Source organism: Drosophila kikkawai, chromosome 3L (assembly GCF_030179895.1).
Source record: "Drosophila kikkawai strain 14028-0561.14 chromosome 3L, DkikHiC1v2, whole genome shotgun sequence".
Taxonomy (NCBI): domain Eukaryota; kingdom Metazoa; phylum Arthropoda; class Insecta; order Diptera; family Drosophilidae; genus Drosophila; species Drosophila kikkawai.
Window position 1 is genome coordinate 18,017,595 of NC_091730.1, and position 20,089 is coordinate 18,037,683.

At 41.9% G+C, this 20,089-nt stretch overlaps 1 protein-coding gene and 1 long non-coding RNA gene across 2 annotated transcripts in view; one reads left to right on the forward strand and one right to left on the reverse strand.

The window, feature by feature from the left end:
• The window catches only part of olf413 (DBH like monooxygenase olf413), a 136,291-nt gene that overhangs the window by 11,299 nt on the left and 104,903 nt on the right, over positions 1–20,089 (forward strand). The window contains exon 2 of the mRNA XM_017175464.3: positions 1,654–2,679. The gene's annotated coding sequence lies outside the window, so the exon portion shown is untranslated. The remainder of the gene's footprint in view (positions 1–1,653; positions 2,680–20,089) is intronic.
• Positions 12,793–18,386, reverse strand: LOC108080639 (uncharacterized). Its single transcript, XR_001770922.3, has 2 exons — positions 18,332–18,386; positions 12,793–13,335 (listed from the first exon to the last, which is right to left on the reverse strand). It is a non-coding gene; the product is annotated as an uncharacterized lncRNA (long non-coding RNA).

Here is a 20,089-nt window from a genome sequence, read left to right on the forward strand (position 1 = left end):
GCCAGAAATGCTCTTAAATCACCTAACAGTGCCCGTTAACAGCGACTTTGTTTACATGTTAAACCTAGGGCAACAAAAAATTGCAGCGTGCGTGCTGCAAAGTTAACATCTCAATTGCCGCACTGTTAGCGGCCATCAATTTAAATGTTAATGGCTCGTTCGGCTGTCAGAGGAGAGCAGCTGCCTGCTGTTAATGGGTCGTTTCGCTTTCGGCTGCTATGAATTCGACATGCTAACGTTTAATGTTAATGAGCCGTTCGATGCACTAACAGACCGCTAAAAGCCACAGCGTGCAATTTATGGACCTGTTAAAAGCGCGGTGAAAGTGTGTGTGCTTTAACATGATTATTCGCATTCCCCTGGGTGGCATTGCCTTAAATGTTAAAGATGGGCTTGTAAAATGTTAGTTCTATAAATATAAACGAGCTCAAAATAAATGCAAGTTGTGAGTTGTTGGGAACTTTAAGCCAGCAACGGACACGGTAAGCCCATTCAAGGTGCGGACTTCTTAGGAAATTAAAAACCTGGCAAGTTCACTGGCCATCAAATTTAATATATTCCCGTATTTCCTGAATGACTTTTCATATCTGGCATGCTAAATAGCCACCGAAAAAATATAATTAATAAAGCTCAAGGTGCTCCAGGGGGGCGGGCCACGCCACATCGCCCCTTTCCGGCGGCCGAAAACAATTGTCTTTTGTCTAATGTTAATTTGCATTGCGCGCGGCACAGAAATGTTGTTTACATTGCGGTAATTAGCCTACGTGCATGGCATTTGAACCTTTTCAATTGCCCGTCTGGCATTTCAATTTGCCGTAACAGCAAAACAGCCTAACAGAGCGGCTCCATTGATGCACCTGCCGCTGTTGGGAAAGCCCTGTTAAGTGGCCCTTCCCCCTCCCACTCCCAACCGCTCTGTAATTGCCCCAGATGGGGCAAATTCAATTATGTAAACGCTAACAGAAAAACTCTCTCCACAGCGCCGGCGCACTTACAGCTCTTTCGCTAGCGGCATTTTCCGTAGAGAGTTGTAAACAAAAGCCGAGAGAAAAAACTACATGCATACATATGTAACTCTCTTAAATCGCTGTTAATTTACACTCTCTGTGAATTTTACATTTTATGTTGGCCAAAAACGAAATTATACTAAAGAAATGAATAATAATTTATTAAAAATCCTCGTTTCTATGTGTGGTAGTATTCACTGATTGTATAAAAAATATATACCATTAAATTATTTTAAAATGTTGGGAAACTAATTTGGAGATTAATTTAGAAACTAAAAATATATACAAAATGGTAAGTGTGCGATCAAGATATTCAGATTAACCCAGGGTTTCCCATAAACGTCTTCGTCTTGAATTATCCCCATAATAATTGGGAATTGCAAAGTTCGGCCTCCCAAAATTAATTTACTCTTGCTTTTACTTTCCGAAATAGAAAAGGTAGATCAGACAGTTTATTCTTTTTAAAATATTGTGTATATTGACACAAACATTATTTCTGCCATAAAGCTTTTATACATTATAAAATCAAGTTTATCAAATTCATAAAAATCTTAAATTTTTGGCCGTCTTCACATAATTTTAATGTGGTATGTCGTTTTGTTGATTCCTGATTTATTTTTTATATTTTTATATCTTTAATTTGCAGTCCCAATACAACAATACTTGTATTAAGAGCGCTTACATAGAGCTCTCTTTCGCTAGCGGCATTTTTCGCGCTCTCTTCAGCCGAGGTGACTAAGCCAGGTGCCGAATACAGTTACTTCGAGCAACCATAACAGAGAGAGTAAAAGAATCGTCGCCTAACAGAAGTATCTTATGGAACGCACAGAGAGAGTAACAGAAGTATCTGATGGAATCGACAGAGAAAATGGTACTATAAGATACTCGGAGCATAATGCGACGTGCTCAGTTTGAAAAAATCGGGTGCCGACGAAGGGCGAATACAGAACGGTTTACACGGCGAATGCGTGTTGTGTTTCGAGCGAAATTATTTTCCAGCGATACGACGACGCGAAAAGCAAAACTCCAAACAGAAAAAACTCCCAAAATAAAACACGAAAGCGAGAAAATAATAGAGAACAGTGTGCTTGGTGAGATATTATGCAGTACTTAAGCTTATGCTCGAAAATATGTAAATTGAGAGCGTTGTAGGAGGCGGTTTCAAAAGTGCGCGTTCGCGGCATTATTCGTATGCAAATCGGGGATCACACAATTGGCGAATTAAATCAAAATACACCGGCAACTTGGCTGCGGCGACTGCGACTGGGATTTCAGGACATTAAAGCAACGTAACGGCAACGCCTGGCTGAACGTTACGCGACGCGAACCGTTAACCGTTACGCTTCCGCTTTACGGCTTACGTTACGGGCGGCGGCCGAGTGTGTGTTTGTGTGTGTGCGTGTGACAATAGGCGCTCGAGGAGGGGGCGTAACGTCGTGATGCCCGCCCACGTAATGTGTGCCGAAATTTAAATTTCACTCTATGCTAATGCAAATGCAAATACAAATACAACTGCGACTGTGTGCGAGTGCGAGTGCGGATTAGCATAAGCGTAAACAAAAGGATTAGACGTTACGTTGCCGGGATTACGACGCTTTTTATAGCTTCGATATATACGTAGCAGCAGCAGCAGCATCAACACCATCAACAGCAGCGGCAGCTTCAGTCTCAGGTGAGTTTCTGGTGCAAATGATGTATGGCCCGGGGGGAGGAGGTGGCAGGGCGGGGGGCAAACTGCTGTTGCGGTTGCTGTGTGTGGCATGTTAAGTGCAATCCATTATACAGATATGTGCCTTGCACATGCAGGCGGCTTGCTCTCTGCGCTACTTCTCCTTTTCCTCCTGCCTTATCCTGTCCCTTTGGCAAGCTTGTGTCTCCTCAGTGTGTGTGTGTGAGTGTGTTTTTGGTTACCACAAAACCCCCGTGCCTGTGCCTGTGTAAGTGAGAGGAGTCGCTGGAAGCTCCGGCAAACCTCTTAATGCATCCATCAACTTCAATGGAATGCCATTCAATCAGTATTTCCGCCTCCTCCTGCTTCTCTGTTTCTGTTTTTTTTGTATTCTCTTTAGAGTTTTTCCCAGTTTTGCATTCTGCATTTTGGCCACAAAAGAAAATGGGTAGAGAGAGTGAAAGAGAGGCGAATGAAAAGTAGCGGGAAAACTGCTGCAGGTGCAGTATCAAGGGCCCAAAACTTGCAATGAGAATTCCTATAGGAAGAACTTTTATAATTGGGAACTGAGCTGTTTAAAAGTAACGAAATATTGAAGGAAAATGTAACTATAAAATTATAAATATAATATAATATAATATTATATATATTTGAAAGGAACTAAATGTTTGATAAATGTGTAGCTTGTATGGCTTAATTAATTCCATTAAGACAACTACCTGAAATTAATTGTTTTGCTGAATTTGACTAATTTTTAAAACACTCATTTATTTAAATTACTTTTTAAACAACAATTATAACTTATTTCAAGAAACTATCTTCATTTTCTAATTTTAAATAAAGCAAAAAGGCTTTCCTTGTAGAAAATTCATTTGTAATATTACACAAATTTGTTTATAGACATATTTATGATTGAAATAATTTGTTTATATTTAATATCTAGGGTTTTGTTTTTAATTAAATAGTAAATACAAACCCCAACTTTCGTTTTAAAACCTAGTAATATTACACAGTCTAAATAAGTAATAGAACTTAATTTTAGATACTTCAAAAAAATACCTACTTTATTTTAAAACATATTTATTATCTTTTCTTTGCCTATAAAATATTAAAAGTACATATATTTATTGTAAAAGATCCTCAACAGTAACTCAGAGCTTTGCATTTCATATAAGTTTCCCCCGTTCGTTACGAGTGGCTGAAAAATGTAGTCTAGTTTCCGTGATATATGCAGAAGTTTGACTTTATGAAAATGCTCAACTTATGGAATATGCTAAATTATTAAGATAAAGTTTTTGTTGTGCAGCCCGGGAACCAAATTGAACACATTTGTTAGCCCAGTTTGGATGGGAAAAGAGAAGAAAAGCGGGAAAACCGGACGGGACGGATGGGGGTGCCATGCCACAAGTTTTGATTCGGGGAAAGTTTCCGAGACAAGAATATGATAGCTTAATTGGAATTGCCGAATGCAGGCGAGGAGGAGAATGAAAAACAGAGAACAGAGAATGGAAATCGCAGAGAAAGAGAGCCAGAAACGGAGAGAGGGTAATTAAAAGTTTCGTTGGGGAAACACACACACAAAGTGTCGAAGGTCCCCAATGGCAGTACAACAATATGCAGTGTACAATATTCTTTCCCTTTCATCGAAGGGTTTTCCGGCTTAGCCAATAGTTTTTCCCCCCGCCACCCCTGCTCATGCACGGCTCACCCCTATATGATCTCATTCCGATCGGGGATATTGAAATGCCACACAATTGATTGATTCGATGCCTAATGAACGGCAATAAAAATTCATTTGGGCTACTTACGACCACCGCCACTTCAGACTGCAGTTAAATGCACCCATTTCCCATCTGCCGCCTCCTAGGCCTTTTCAATTGGACTTTTTTAATTACAAACCAAACATTAAGAATTTTATTTTCGCTATATTGAAATATATTGTACGACGGGTATTCCCCGGCGCTTGTCATAAATATTTTAGCAGGTTGCCGGGCGCACCGAACGAGAGCAACACAAATATTTTAACCATAAAAATTGGCAGCCCAGCGGGAGCCTGGCACAAAAAAATCCTTTTTCATTGCGCTCTCAAAAAATATATATATAGAGCATAGAGCTGGACGAAAGCGAGGTGTATAAAAAGATACAACAGTAGCGGCAGTAAAGAAAAACGCATTTTCCAAAATATTTACACAGGAAAAATGAACAAGAGAAAACTAGAAAAAGAGAGCAGCAGCAGCAGCAGCAGCAGCGAAGGCACAACAAATAAAACCCAAATAAAATATGAAACAAGGCGGCGGATGGGAGGAGGTGGAGCTATTTTATTTTTCGGCTACAATTTTTGTCGCCCAACGTGGTCCTGGCCGCGTTCGTATCTGTGTGAGAGCTGCAGTAAATAAATATACGCGTATCTCTGATGGGGATTTATGGCAATGAGAGCCCAGGATGGCCTGGGTCCGTGGACCCGGCTCCTCTGCTCCTCTTGCGCTGGCCTAGGACTTAAATAAATGATAGATTGAAATTTATATAGCCTATGGGCCTCGCACCCGCACTCGAATTGCACATTTTAGACACTTTTCGATGGTTTTTGATTCGCTCTCGGGCCGGCACTAAAATCGCTGCCATATATATATAAATTGACTAGGTAACAGAATCTATGATGTATCTATTTTCGCGCCCGAAATTTCCACTTGGGTTAGCATTCTGGCATTGTTTCCGTTTTGGGGGAAAGTGTTGAAATTTGCAGCATTATATTCCGAGGGCTTTTCGGATATTCAAGTGCTGCCAATCAAGGGGCAGGGTTATTATTATGATTCTTATGGAAATATTTCAATTTCTGTGTGCCCATTTTTGAAATGTTTGTAAACTATTTGCATTGATTGGGAAATCACTTTCAAATCCCATTTAAATGTTTGGAGCTCACCTGGGACGTCGTCAGGCGGTCGGTTGATGAGAGAATGCTTTGTTTGCATTGCATTTTCATTGATACATATTTACACAGTTTGCACAATGTTTCATAATTAATTTTTGTGCTTTGCTTTTCTATGCCCAAGCCGTAGGCATTTCCCATTCTCAGTCCCTCTTCCCGACTGCCTGCGACCGCAAATTCAAAATGCAATAACAAAAGTTTAACATAGCAAAGCCCGGCAATATGTTTGTTTTTCCAATAATACAACTTTGCCGAGAGGGAAACGCTTGGAAAAATCCAATGCAATTTATATGAGCCAATTGGCCAAAGCTGAAAAACTGAAACACAAATGCAACGAACTGCAACTTCAATGGGATTTTTCGGTTGTGGGAATGCAATTTAAACCAGCGTGTGTGTGTGTGTTCAGGTAAAATTAATATTAATTTTAATGAAAATGAAAATGAAAAGCAGATTGGAGCACAAAGAGGATTGTTAATATGTAATTCTCTCAGGGGAGAGAGTGGGAGAGAAAGCTAACTAGAATTTAAATTTGAATTTTGAAAGCTCAAAACTTAATTTGGGGAAAACTGAGAGCTACAACAATGAAAATACAGATGGGAATAGAAGACAGAATACTCAAAAAGTATGCAACAGTTGAGGGTCGTTGTCCTTGTGCGATTTATTACTCTTAAAGTGCAATTTAGTGCTCGAAAGGGTCTGCTAAACGCCTCAGATTAAAAGTATATATTCCCGCAAAGGCACGTTCTCCAATTTCCCTGCAATTTTCCAGAGGTAACCACAAAGCCGCACTCCAAACTCCACACCCTGCATTCCTTGGCATTTTTCGAAATAAATTCGCCTTAAATTGCTTCTCGGCTTATTCGCCACAGAAAGCTGAACACATGTGCTTGCCGACTGTAAAATTAATTTCATATGGCAAATGGCTAAGAAAAATGTTTTGCCACACACAATCTATGTGCGTTTCACCCCGAAACTAAGCCGAGCAAAATGCCAAAAATGCTAAATAAGATGGCTCACATATCTAAAGCCCCCAAAAGAAGCTTCAATAAATAAATACGGACCGGGGAACTCACCCCATTCCGATCCAAGCCCAGTTGGAGTCTCGTTTAATTTTGGGAAAGCGCACTCAAATGTTAATTTCATTTCCCGTTTGCCTTTTGTCTGCAACTCTCTGGGCCTCCATCTCTCTCCATCGCTGTCTCACTCTTATATGTATGTATAAAAAAAAGATGATATTCGTATTTAATTTCAATTTCAAAGGATTTTCCATGTATTTATTCAAGGACTTTATCTTAAGCATAAATTACGGGCCAACGAACGAGGCGAGCAAGCGAGCGAACGGGGTGCGGGTATGGGAACTCCACTTGGCTTTCCGTCTGCCTCTGGCTTTCACCTACTTTCTAGCCGGGCTGGCAAGGTAGCCACCCCCCACTCACACACACACACACACACACGCAGGATTCCCCTTTGGATCCTTGGCCAAACAGTGTCTGGCTGTGCTCCGACTGCTGCTCCGCCTGTGTTTGCCAAACTGTGGCTTCCAGGTTATCTGTCTCGCTCCTCCGCCTCCTTGGCAGCCTCCGCCTCCTCCTCCGCCTTCGCTCATCTGTCGTCGTTGTCGTTGTCGTCCTCGTCGTCGTGTGCATTTGGTTTTCATTTACATATGAAGCTCCTTAATAATCCTTTTGTGCACAGGACACACACAGGAGCAGGACTCAGGCGGAGCAGCGAGTGCCGAGAACCACGTGCACACAATTCGTGTTGCGTGCGCATAAGGAAATGTTTAAATATATGCAAATCTAGTTAAGTGTAATCATTTAGCACAAGAAAAAGTGGCCCGCCTGCTACCAGGACACGCTAGGACCTGGAACCCAGAACCGAGAACCGAGAGCCTTAGCCAACAGCATCATCTCCCTTTTTTTTGTAAAAAGTTGGCTTGTGGAAATTAGAATTTGAATGCATTTAACGCACAAAAAGGAAGTTATCAACAATGGGCAGGCGATAATAAAGTTATAAATGGTTCATTTCTTGGTCTTTGTCTCCGCAGAAATGTCACTTAAAGGAATTTTCGTATTAGGGTGGCTCGTTGAGGGTTTCTGTGTGAATTAAGGAGTTGTCAAAGTTAAGTTGTTTGTGTTTAATGGGGAGAATCTTAAAGGGTTTTGTTTTTAAATTGAATAAAATAATATTAAATGTAAAAAAAACTTATTAAATTGTTCAATTCAATTATTAATTTAGACATAAATTCATAAATAATAGAATTAAAGGCTTTATAAAGTTCCATTTTAGAAGGTTTTTCATTTTACTTACATTTTCATTTTTTTCCTTTATTAAATTAATGTATTTTTCTTCATGGAAATAATATACATTTACATACTGCAAGACTCTTATTTTCTTAAGCTCTGTTCGCTCTTCAATTAGCAATCCAAATACAGCATATTATTGTGTGCCCTACAAAGACCGCACTCGGGCAGAAACTCGCGTACGCAACGCATTACCAAGTGTAAATAATAATGAAAATTGCAAAAGAAATGCGAAAAAACCCATTAACGCTTTGTGGCATTGCATTTAAGCAGCCGACGCCGCTCCAGCCTCCTCCTTTCCATAGCCTCATATAGCCTTATAGCCGTATAACAGCCCATCCGGAGCTGCGACTGAGACTAACGAGCGGCGTTAGTTTAATTTCTAGAGCAACATACCAGCTGGGGAATGAAAAAATTCATACATAATGAATGCAAATGCTTTTGCGCTCATAATTTCATCATCACGAGGCATCCTTGTGATCATCACAGAGACACAGCCACACAGAGAGGGAGAGAGACACAGAGCTCTCTTGCTCCCTCTGCGGTTTGGCAGCCAGGACGTTTCGTGTGTCTACAGCGGATATGAGGCAGGGGCATCACAAACAGGCCACCAGGGGCGGTTAGGCAGGGACGATGAGGACGACGAGGCTGCTGCGAAGTTGCCTATTTTCAAAAACACGGCATAAGGATAACAACCTCTTAACCCAGTTTGCGAGTGCGACTGCGACTGCAGGCGGCGGAGTCAGCCGCAGATACACAGATACACGGGCAGGACGCACAGGAGATGCCCAGAGAAACTCGGATACAGCGACGGCTCCGCAGCCAGCCACTGACTAAATTGAACTGTGCGCATTTAAGCGTGAACTGACAGCTTGGAAAATCGAAAGCAAAAATAAATTGTCTAGTGAACTTGGTGGTCCGCACACAGCTGAGCTGATTGTAGCCTTTGGGCTTAGTGTCAGCCGACGGGCGGCAGGCAGGCAACAGTCAGCAGGCAGCAGGCAGGCAGGATGTGGGCGTGGCGAAGGGACACTGGCAGGAAATGGCTCTCGGCTTCGGAGAGTGTGTGTGTCTGTCTTTGGCTATTAATTGAAATTCGTTGTGCTTAAAGCCTGCGCTCCTCGGCAGGCTAGAAAGTTTTAAAAGCTCGCCGCCCCGGCACAGGACCCTCGTAGGCTTGAAGGACATTACCAGCAGCAGTAGCAGCAGCAGCAGCAGCAAAGTTGTCGCCTCAGAAAAGGACCCTCACCCACACCCACAACGACCCTCTCAAATGGCATTTGCATATATATCATCTCGTATATCCTTTTTGACCGAGCCCGGGCTTTGCACGGTGTGTTAAAAACTTTGTCCCTTTCTGCCCGAGATTTGCATAGACTCGGTATAAGTTTCGTCCTGCCAGGGTGCTCATATATCAGAGAAGTCGGTAGCCAGTGGTAGGTTCGTCCTTTTTTGGAAAAACCAACTCTGATAACCGGTTTCGGCTCTGGGGTTATTTCGGTGCCCCTTTTTTTCGGCCAGCTTCTTGTTAGAGAGGTAAACAAATCTGAAACTAATCCTTTGCAGCCAACTGGCAATTGTAAACGAATTCGGATTGTGTTTGGATTGAATGCTGGACTCGTTTTTAATTAAGAAATTTCGGTCACGAAGTTAATGAAGCATGAATCAAGCGAGTTTGGATTTAGGGTCCTGGCTGGTTTGCACATTTATCAAAATTAACATAAGATAGTTATCCTGAAATTAACCCTATATCTGGTTAACATAACCTTGAATGTTGGGGTTAGGTTATTAGATTTCTCTAAAGGGAATACAATATGAAATGTTCTGTACTTTTCTTATCATCAATCTTTACTAAGCTGTAACCATTTTAAAACCTTGACATACTTTACCTGATTTTTAATCCAACTGAAGCGTTCTTAACCCCACTTTCTGTGAACATAACCTCGAATATTAGGTTTGGTTATTCGATTTCTCTGAAGGAAATACAGTATATAAACATTTTTCTCTACCTTTCTTATCATTAAACTTTAGTAAGCTGTAAGAGTTTCCAGTCCTTGGCAGACTTCAACTGATTGAATCCAACTGAAGCGTACTTAGCCCCACTTTCCGTGAACATAACCTCGAATGTCTCACAATTCGCAGAGCACACATGGGGTGCCAGTGCAATTGCTGCTGCCATAATGCATTCTCGGTCTGAAAAACGCACTTGCCATGTCAGCAATGAAATCGAAAAGTTGCCGATGCTCACCTGCTGCTGCTCCTGAAGGAGAGCTCCTGGAGCCTGGAACTGCTGCTGGCAGCTGGGTCCTGTGACTTGCGAAGGGGTTTCACGGATAGTTTGGACCAACTTTCGCCTCCGCAGGGGATCTCTCTTCTCTCTCCCGGAGAAACTTTTCCACAATGCCGCTTTACATATTGAATTCTACCGGCTTCCAGCTCCCAGCTCCCGGCTCCCTTATGGTTTCTTTCTTTCTTTGCTACTTAAAGTTTGCTTTTTGTCTTTGAGTTGAGAGATATATACCTATGTATATATATATCCATCCAAAGTGTGAGCAAATTAATTGAACGCAAGGAAATGCAGAAGGTAAACAGAGGAGAGGCAGCAGGAGGCTGGGCGCGATGACGCTGAAACTTCTTCGTTATATACTCGAATCCTGATTCTCTCCATGGTGGATATCCTGGCCAGCTAGCTTGTTAAATTTAAAACGCTTACCGGTCAGGACTCAGGCTCCCAGCCACCTGGGGAAAACCCCGAGTGAGGCAAGTGGAAAGAGCTGAACTGACCTCGGGGACTGGCAGGGGTCACGACTAGGGAATGCTCTGTGAACTTTTAGGAATCTAATTGGCAAATATCCTAGGCGGAGATGGAAAAATATCACTTTGGGTTTGACTTGAGGATGTTTCTAGTTACGCTTAGTTAGCATTTGTTCTTAAGTTCAGTACCTTTAGCTCTTAAACCCCCAACTAATATGCCCAACTATGCCCTGAAAAAAAGTGAAGAGAAAAAAATGGCAAAGTTTTTGCCACTCATTTTTTACACGCAGTCCTTGGGCTTCGCCTCCATCTCCGCTCTCTGTCTCCCTATCTCTGGCTCTCCTTCGCCGACTGCCTGCTAATCCAGGACAATAAGTGTTTGTCGTTGGGATTTAGACAATTATTCACGTTAAGTTGACGTCTGAGACGGGGAGCCCAGGCAACTGACAGTTGCGATTCGCCTCCGGTCGTCCGTCCTCCCTCCGATTCTGCGACTTCCTTTTCGAGTCTCCCGGTGCCCCCTCATCAGCCCGCGCGTCTGGCGAGTTTTGTAATTTCTTCAACGTTTCAATTTGTACCGGTCTGGATTTGGGCCCCGCTTATTTTTGGTTCTCTCATGCCGAGGACTTTGCTCCTTCAGGGGCACACGCAACATTTTGTATTATAAGCGCATTTGGGTTTTAAGGTGTCAGCAGAGCAGAGACCGGCGAGTCGCGTTGATATGTCATCTGGAAATAATTTTTATTTATTCGCTGCTCCGTCGCTAAGCCGTCTGGCAATTTTACGATGACATTTCTGGCTCTTGGAGGGATTTGCGTTTGCCAAATTTGCAATATACATTTTTCATACTTGTGCACGAGGGCAGAAGGCTTCCGCACCCACTCGAGGCGCTTTATTTGATTTCGTCGCCACAATAAAAAGCGAGTCGAACTCTCGCACTCGGTTGGTTGTTGTGTCTTTTCGGGGGTCTCCGTAGTGACCCCAGAATCCCCCATGCGTCCGTATACGTATCCGTATCCGTACTCCGGACATGGTACATACTCTCCGGCAACGGCCACCCCCGTCCTGGTCACGTACGGAACATAAAAGTATTTACAAATAATATTTCCATATGGTAAGACGTGACAAAGACTCAAATTAGCGATGGGAACGTTTATCTTCGACTGGTGGGGAATGGGTCCGCAGATCGGGGGGAAAGCTCAGCTACCCGCCAGCTGGCCGTATAAAAGTCCGGTCATAAACAAACATCGGGGAAATATCCTCGTAAACATCCAATTTATATATATGTTTATGTATATAAATATCGGAGCAGAGCTCAAAGAAATATTCCCTTACTTTTTTCCATAATTTTAATGCCCCCGGATTGAACCTTTTTTCTGTTTTGTTATTCGGCCAACAAAGTTTCGGGTAGATGCGGGTGAGTGTTTAGGCCATTAATTTAATTTTATGTTTGATTTTGTGTGCACTTTTTACGCTTCTACCTTTTTTTAATAGTTGATTGTTGCTGCCTCCTCTCGCCATCGCCATCGGAAATTATTTTGTTTGGCACTTTTAATGGCTGCATTTGGCGGCAAAGTTTTTTGTGTTCCTCGGAACTTTAATGACCCAAATTGATGTGGGATTTTGTTTTCGGGGCACTTTTAATGTACCCGAGGCCGGAGTCTGGTCTGGCTTTGATATTTTGAAACGGAAAGTGAAGCGACGGCCGGCAATTTATTCTCAACTCCAAGTTGAGGGAATAATTTGGCTGAAGGACGCTGAGGGTCCAACTAATGGCTGTACGACATGGATCGTGCTTGGGCCACCTTCACCTCTCTCTTAACTTATCTGGCGGCCAAGATCCGCTTGCAACAAAACTGAGGACCACTCGAGATGCTCTCGTGGCATCATTAAGCCGCCTTTATGATCCTCACATCGTTAAGCCAACGCCATAAGCCGGTGCACAGTGCCTCCTCCGCCACTTCAATTTTATGCGCCTATTAATGTCTACGACTGGCAGAAGTTCCTCCGCGGAGCACCACCTTTGGAAACACTTTTAATTGCTCGAACTTATTAAACAGCTGCCACTGCAGCTTGCTACAACTTTCCGTATTTGCCTCATATCCTTTTCAAAGTACAAAAAACGTCAGGAGATGGGGGGAAAATGGGGAAAAAATAAAACTTTACTTCGGCTGCATAGACAAAGACTTGGCTTAAGGTCAGCAACTTTTATTTCTTGGCCAACACTTGCACATCCCAAGTCTGAAGTGGCTCCCAGCAGCAGCAGCAGCATCTAGCTCCAGCATCTACCATGCCTCGTCCTCATCCTCGGCAGCATCCATCGTCCGTCTCCGTCTGCTTATCTTTTCGCTCCTCCTGCCTTTTTGTATTTTCATTTTTTCGTTTTTTTTTTTTCGACGCTGGTGTTGTGCTCATTTTATTGTTCTTGGCCTGGCCAACACCAGAGTCCTCGCCACGGCTGCATTTTGGCATTTTGCAGCGCTCGTTTTATTTTTTGTTATTTTTTTATTTTGAAGTTTAATGCCAGAGTCGTGCCTCATATTTCGACGATGGAATACAATAGACGCTGAAGCGGCAGCCTCAAACTAAGGCGTGCCAAGGGGGCGGAGGTGTTGTTCGTGTATTTGTTGTTTCAGTTTTTGTGTATGCCCTGCCACAGGGTACTTTGATTTGAGTCTGAAAAGGGGGAGAAAATCAAAGGTAAGATTCGGAAATATTGATGGGAAAAGTTACGGGTTGAGAAGGTGGGTTATAAGTTTTTATTGGGGTTTTAAAAGTTCTTTAACAACTCTTGGTTCTAAGATATATTTTATTAAATTAAAGAATATATAAATTATACTTCAAGTGCCTTATCTGAGTGATATTTCCTTTAAATATAATTTACAAAAAAATATTTTAAGGGTTGAGGTGTTCAAAAAAGCTAATAAATAGTTTTATCCCTATGCTGCCTTGCCCTTTATGATTTCCTTATTAAATTTCCTGAATAATTATACCTATTCTTTGTTATGTTCAAAAGGGTTATTGCCCATCGTGTCCTTACCGCACTTATAATAATTAAATTTAAAAAAAGGATTCGAGGAACTCATAACTTAGGAGGGTATTTATGGCTTCGGTCTTGAGAGCTACCTTTCCCTGCTTGTATTTTTTTCCTTTTGTTGCCGCTCAGTTGTTGTTTCTGTGTTATTTTTTTGGGTGCTGCACAAGTAGTCAACGCTTTGGTGGTTGCTACACAGCTTCAGCTTCAGCTACAGCTTCGGCTTCAGCTTTTGCTTTTGCTTTTGCTGGTTTGGTAATCCGCCTCACTTTAGCACTTGAGCGGCATCTCCTGCCCTACACCTCCACCTCCTTCTACACCTCCTGCTTCGCGAATCCTCACGCTCGCCCTCACCCTCACCCTCGCCTTCACCCTCACCCGCACCATTGTCCACTCGAAGCGCTGACTGCAGATTGAGCAAAAGTTGTGTTGTTTGCCAGCTTGCCAGCCTCTGGGAAGTGTGAACATTTTGGGCAACACTCCGCGTGCTGAACCCCCAACAGTGCCCCTGCTGCCGCTCATCCTGTTTCCCAGGCCCGGCTCAAAAGGTGTTGGTAATGATGATTTTGAATTATTCATGATTCACGACGATTGAAATTATTTGCGCGCGTTCGTTCGCTGGCTGTCTTGCTGCTTGTTGTTGGTTGTTAAAGTTTTCTGGCCGCGTGTTGCAAGGAGTCGCAGTCGCAGCCGCAGTCGCGGAGTTGGAGAATCGAAATCGCACTTATAAGGCCCAAGAAGAAGCAACAATAGCACAACAGCACAACAGATTTAGCGAGGGGTGTTCCTGTGTGTGTCTGCCGCTCGGCTTTACCTTTTCGCTTTATGTTAAATCATTCAAATTGAACAAAAAAAAAAAAAAAGAATACGAAACAAAGCCAACAACAGCTGAGGATCTCTCTGAGGAGAGAGAGGGGTGAATGTTCGGGGAATGTGTTCTCAGGGGATGGATGCTAAGCTAGATGCTTCTGCCGGTTTTCGGATCGGATTTGCCACATATTCAGAGTGCCTTACTCCGAGCGGGTATAATGGCATTGACAGGGGGTTTGACAGGACCTACCGAAGGATATATGTCCCGGCTTTATATTTAGCTGGGTCATCCAGTGAGCTGGCAAATCATTGGCAAACAATCGAAATGTCATAAATGTAGATCGCTGACTGCCTGCTCACTTCGATGTTTCAATTCTCTCGGTTTAATGGAGTTTGGGATTAGCTGAGGGAAAAGGCGATGGAAATTATGGCTTTAGTTAATTGGCAAACTGCGAGTTGGCAAATAATGTAACTGATCTGAGAGGATGGGATAAAGGTAAAGCCATATGTGGTGAAATTAACAGTTTATTTTTAGAGTAAAGAGAATATGTGTAACAGAAAAAATATTAGTTTATATAGGAAATGTATAAAGATTAAATCTATTATTATATTTACTAAATAAAACAAGCATTTACTTGTTAAAAACTAAAGAAATAATACCAACTTTAATCATAATTTCAAGTTAGCTATGGAAAAGGTTCCATAAGCCAGGATAATAAACTTAAATCCTAGTTATCATTCTTCAAAAACATCCAATTATTGCATCAATCCAAACTATTCCCAGAATTGTGCGATTTACCAGCTCTTTTGCAGGGCATTTCCTTGTGGCATTTTCCGCTCATTCAGCATTTTCCACCCAGACAGCACGGGCTGGCTGGCTGGCTATTGTAACTTGCCAATTGGCACCGGGGATTTGGTCAAAGTCATTTTGCGCATTTTCAATTTGCCAAAAACTTTCGTTCGTTCCCGGGAGAGCTCCCGCTCGGTCTCTCTACCGCTCGTCCTGCCGGCTGCTTTTGCTGATTTTGGCTGCTTTTGTAGTCTTAGCGCATTCAGGCTGCTAATTAGGCGGCATTAAGATTGGGCCATGAACTACACCCGCTCTCCCCCCGCACTTGGTAAGCGCATTAGATGCTTCAGTTGTGACGTTTTCCCGGCGCACAAAGTCAAAACGAGAAGTAAATGCCAATAATTTGGTTCGCTCAAAACCAATCACCCCCATACACTGACTCCGAAAAGTCTTTTGCCCTTTTTTGAATGGCAAAGTGGGGGGCGGGGGCAGCACAATTTAGTTTTCCTTCTTTTTTTGGAAAGGCTAACGAACTATTTTCACAGAAACCAAGACGACCGAAGAAGTCGAAGTCGAATGCTGTTTGAGGCCACTTGAGGCGGCATTAAAAAAAAAGTGCAAGCCAGGCCAAAAAAGAAATGGAAAATCAAAGGCAAAAAAGGTTTTCCTTTTGCTGTTGCTGTTGTTGTTGTTGTGTTTGCTACGTGCACACAAACTTAATTTGAAGTTAAAATGTAGCGTAAAGTGTAGGGCAAACACAAGGAGGGTTTTCGGGGATGAGGACTTGGATTTGGATTCGGATTTGAAGGGTTCCCGAACTGGGTCTCATCTTGGCTTTTATGATCGAGTTAATTTGAATTTTCAACAAGCCAACTTCGGCATTCCCGATCAGCTGAGACAAAAGGATTCCGAAATCCGGAGGATTCAACAGGAGTTTCCTCTGACTCAACCCTTTCCCTGCTTTTATTTTTGCGACTTTGTTGATTCACTTTGAAAAGTATTTTCCCGCCGCATGTGTCTGGTATAACTTTGGTGGCTCCTGTGGTTGTTTTTTGCCCCACCTTGCCTTGTCTTTTTTTTTGAGCTGGGGTTCCTTTTATTTTTTTGGGGAAACCAGGAGCCAGAAACGTTTTGTACGTGCCCGGGTTTATGTGCATAGGATTTTCAATGCCTCCCATCGCTATTGATTTTTATACAATACATAAATTTTTCTTCTTCCGTTTTTTTTGTTTTCTTTTTTTTTATTATTTGGTGGTTCTCCTGCGCTGTCCTGTCCGTCTGATTGGTTGCTCCTGCGCCTGCATCGGCTCTTTGTCATCGTTTTTCTATATAGTGCGGACCCCCCCGCTCATACACATATAGCATCAGATTCGATTATGCGATTTAATCTGATTTCGCACAAACGAATGATTCAAATGCAAATAACACGAGCACACGCACACACACGCCACAAAAGGACATGGGGCGAAGGACTCACAGTTGGCATAGAAATTGGAGTTCTCCCCTTTTTTCTCTTTTTTTTTCGGTTAATAGCTTTCGATTTATAACAAGCAGATGAAAGCAAAAAGATTTGCATTACAAAACAAACGACAGGTAGGCCGAAGGGTTGCAGGATTGAATTGGGGAAAAGCCGCTGGCAAAGCCTATCCCAGGACATATAATTAGTGTGATGGGGTTGGCAGCAAGAAAGTTGATTGGGTTGCGGTTTGTCTGCCTGCCAAGGCAACTCACAGGTCCTGGGATTGGGCGGAGCAGGGTTAAGCCCAATTATAATGGGCCACATGTGGGATTGAGTTAAACACACTTTGACGGAATTTCAATTGGAATCGAGTGAGTGAAAGTGGAGCAAATGCTCACAGAGCGGATTAGATGGATTGATGCTGTATGGTAGGATGTCTACATTCCTCGGTAAGGAGCCTTAAAAAGGATAAAACAAATCTATAAATAAATGCATACATACTTGAATTTTAGTCGATTATTATTAGGTAAAGTTAAGGGAGGTTCAAAAGGGAGGTTTTAAAGTTTAAATATATAAACAACTAGCAGACCCGACCCGCTTTGCTGGGCCCGTACTAATTATAGTTGACCCGGCAAACACTGTTTTGTCATGCATATTATTTGTAGGAAACAATACGGAAACAATGAGCATATTACAGAGTTGTCAGTAAATAAAATATTAAACCTTCAACAGTAATCTTAATATATAAAAATCTCCTGTCACTATGTTTGTTCGCTATAGACTCCTAAACCGCTTCCTCTGCTTGTTCAATAAAATGATACTGGCATCGGGTCGTTACGCGCTCTTCACAATTGCCCATAAAATAAATTTGAAGAAATTTCGGATTATCATCAGGCATCAAAAATCCAATTTTGTGGTACATCTGGCCTTGTATTTTGAATGTAGTTTCAAAATTACGTCCATCGGATGCAAGATCACAAATTTTAGTGGCCCCAAATGACGTCATTTGGAAGCAACTATTAAATTTGCGTATTTTACGCAAAAATAATTTTGAGTCATTTGAATTTCCAGCAAGAAGGGATAATAAAGGTTCTGGCGGAGCAAGTAGAGGTTGCAAAACGACTTTTCCTGCTGCGCAGCACATACCGGCAGTTTCATTCCGAAATTTAAACGCCTGACAATATTGACATACTTTGTCCATTCCACCGATAGCAATTTTTGAATGCGCAAAGTAGTTAATATCTGGTGCATATTCAAAAGCAAGACGAACGAATGGAACGAACTGATGAGCGACTGTTCCGCTGCCTTTGTCGTACTTGTGCTCGTACTATACATATCTATGTTTCTATCTCGAGCCGCCCTGATTCTCGTAATATTCTGCTGCAGACGTTCGCTACGCTGTTCCTGGGATTCTTGTGCACGACCTTCTGCTGTCCTAATTCTTTGAGCTCTATTTCTTGTATTGACTTGTGCTGGCAACTGATGAGCTCTTTCGAAACGTCTGCGTCGTGCCACTCTGCTGCTTACGTTGTTGAGATTCGATCTTTTCGGTGGCATTTTGCTGACAATAATATCTTACCTTCTTAATGTATTTCAAATGAGAATTTAGAGACTCACCACTTATAAACGCAAAACAATAATTATGAATGACAAATGACAATAAAAGAAAAGACAATCTGACAAAATGCGATTTATTGAAATAATTTATTACAAAATATGTAATACGTGAAGAACCGCTCAACCAATTTGGTGCAAACTCATCAACAAAATAGCCCGAGCAAAGCATAAAGATTTGGTTAAATAAGCACACTAAATTCCATAAGAATCGGTAAAGCCGTTTCGGAGGAGTGCATAAAAAAGAAAATTCCTCCTTGTTCTGCCGAAACTGCCATAATGTAAAAGTTCTAAGCTATCCTATCTCTCAAGTTGAACCAAACTGCATAAGCGCACTAAATTTCATGAGAATTGGTAAAGCCGTTTCGGAGGAGTGCATAAAAAAATAAGATTCCTCCTTGTCCTGCCGAAACTGCCATGATGTTAAAGATCTTAGCTATCCTATCTCTCAAGTTGAACCAAACTGCATAAGCACACTAAATTTCATGAGAATCGGTAAAGCCGTTTCGGAGGAGTGCATAAAAAAGAAGATTCCTCCTTGTCCTGCCGAAACTGCCATTCTGACTGAAAAGCGACAGACAGGATGGATTGACATATTAGTTGGTTGTCAAATCTAATGTCAAATATTATGATTGCGTTCAGAAATTTAACTTAAGATTTATAATTTAACGTTTGTGACAAAACTTAAGATTTATCTTTCGATTTCTATATAGTCTTATTAAAAACAAAAGACAGATTAACAACTGAAGTTAGCTAAAATTAATTTTCTCGAAGCTATATGAAGCTGTGAGACTATGCAATTTTGTCGCGTTCGCGATTCACTTTCACTTTTGTTGAGTTTCGGAACGCGATATTAGATCCTCCAACGCGCATGCGAATTTGAACTTTATACAGCGGTAATAAATTACAAATTGACTCTCCATTTTATTTAGAAAACGTTTGTATGGGAAATAGAAAAATACTGTTTTGAGGATTTTCCCGGCAATTATTCGAATTTTTCTCACCTTTTATACCTTCCCTAGACCTCCACGAATAATTCAAGACCAAGATAAGATAAATCCGTTCAGCCATTCTCGAGTTTTAGCGAGACTAACGAACAGCAATTGATTTTTATATATATAGATATATTTTAGGTAATCCTCTCCCTTTCTTTTAATCAAAAAGTGAAATAATTATAAAAGTGTGATTATTTCTTTGTAACTATTTCATTTTATACACCGATTAAGAGTCTTTCTCTCTCTTATTAACTTAACTTAACTATACTCCACTCTCTGATAGATCAATCTCCAATCCAATCGCATTCCTTAAACACTTCCCCATGTTCCGCAACTACCAATCAAGTGTAGTAATCAGCTCATTCCCCGTCGAATTACACCACTGTACATATGTTGTTTCTTTGGCAATCATTTCATTATATAATCATAATTAAGCCGACTATCAACACCTTTCCCATCTGTCTTCACCTTCGCTGCACGCGGAGCTTCTTCGGAAATCTTCCCACAACTGCTCTAGTCCGATTGCAATTGGAGTCAGCCGGTTTATAGTATCTGTATGTGTGTGTGCACTTCCCACAGATTATCGCAAATTAGATGCAGTTCGCGTCGGAGTCTGGCACACATGGATCAATCCAGCGCCGTGGCCTGGCTCGAATTAAGTTTGGAACACCGGCAGATAGTCCCTGCTCCTCTGCTGCACATTTTTCCTCCTCTCCGATGATGGCACA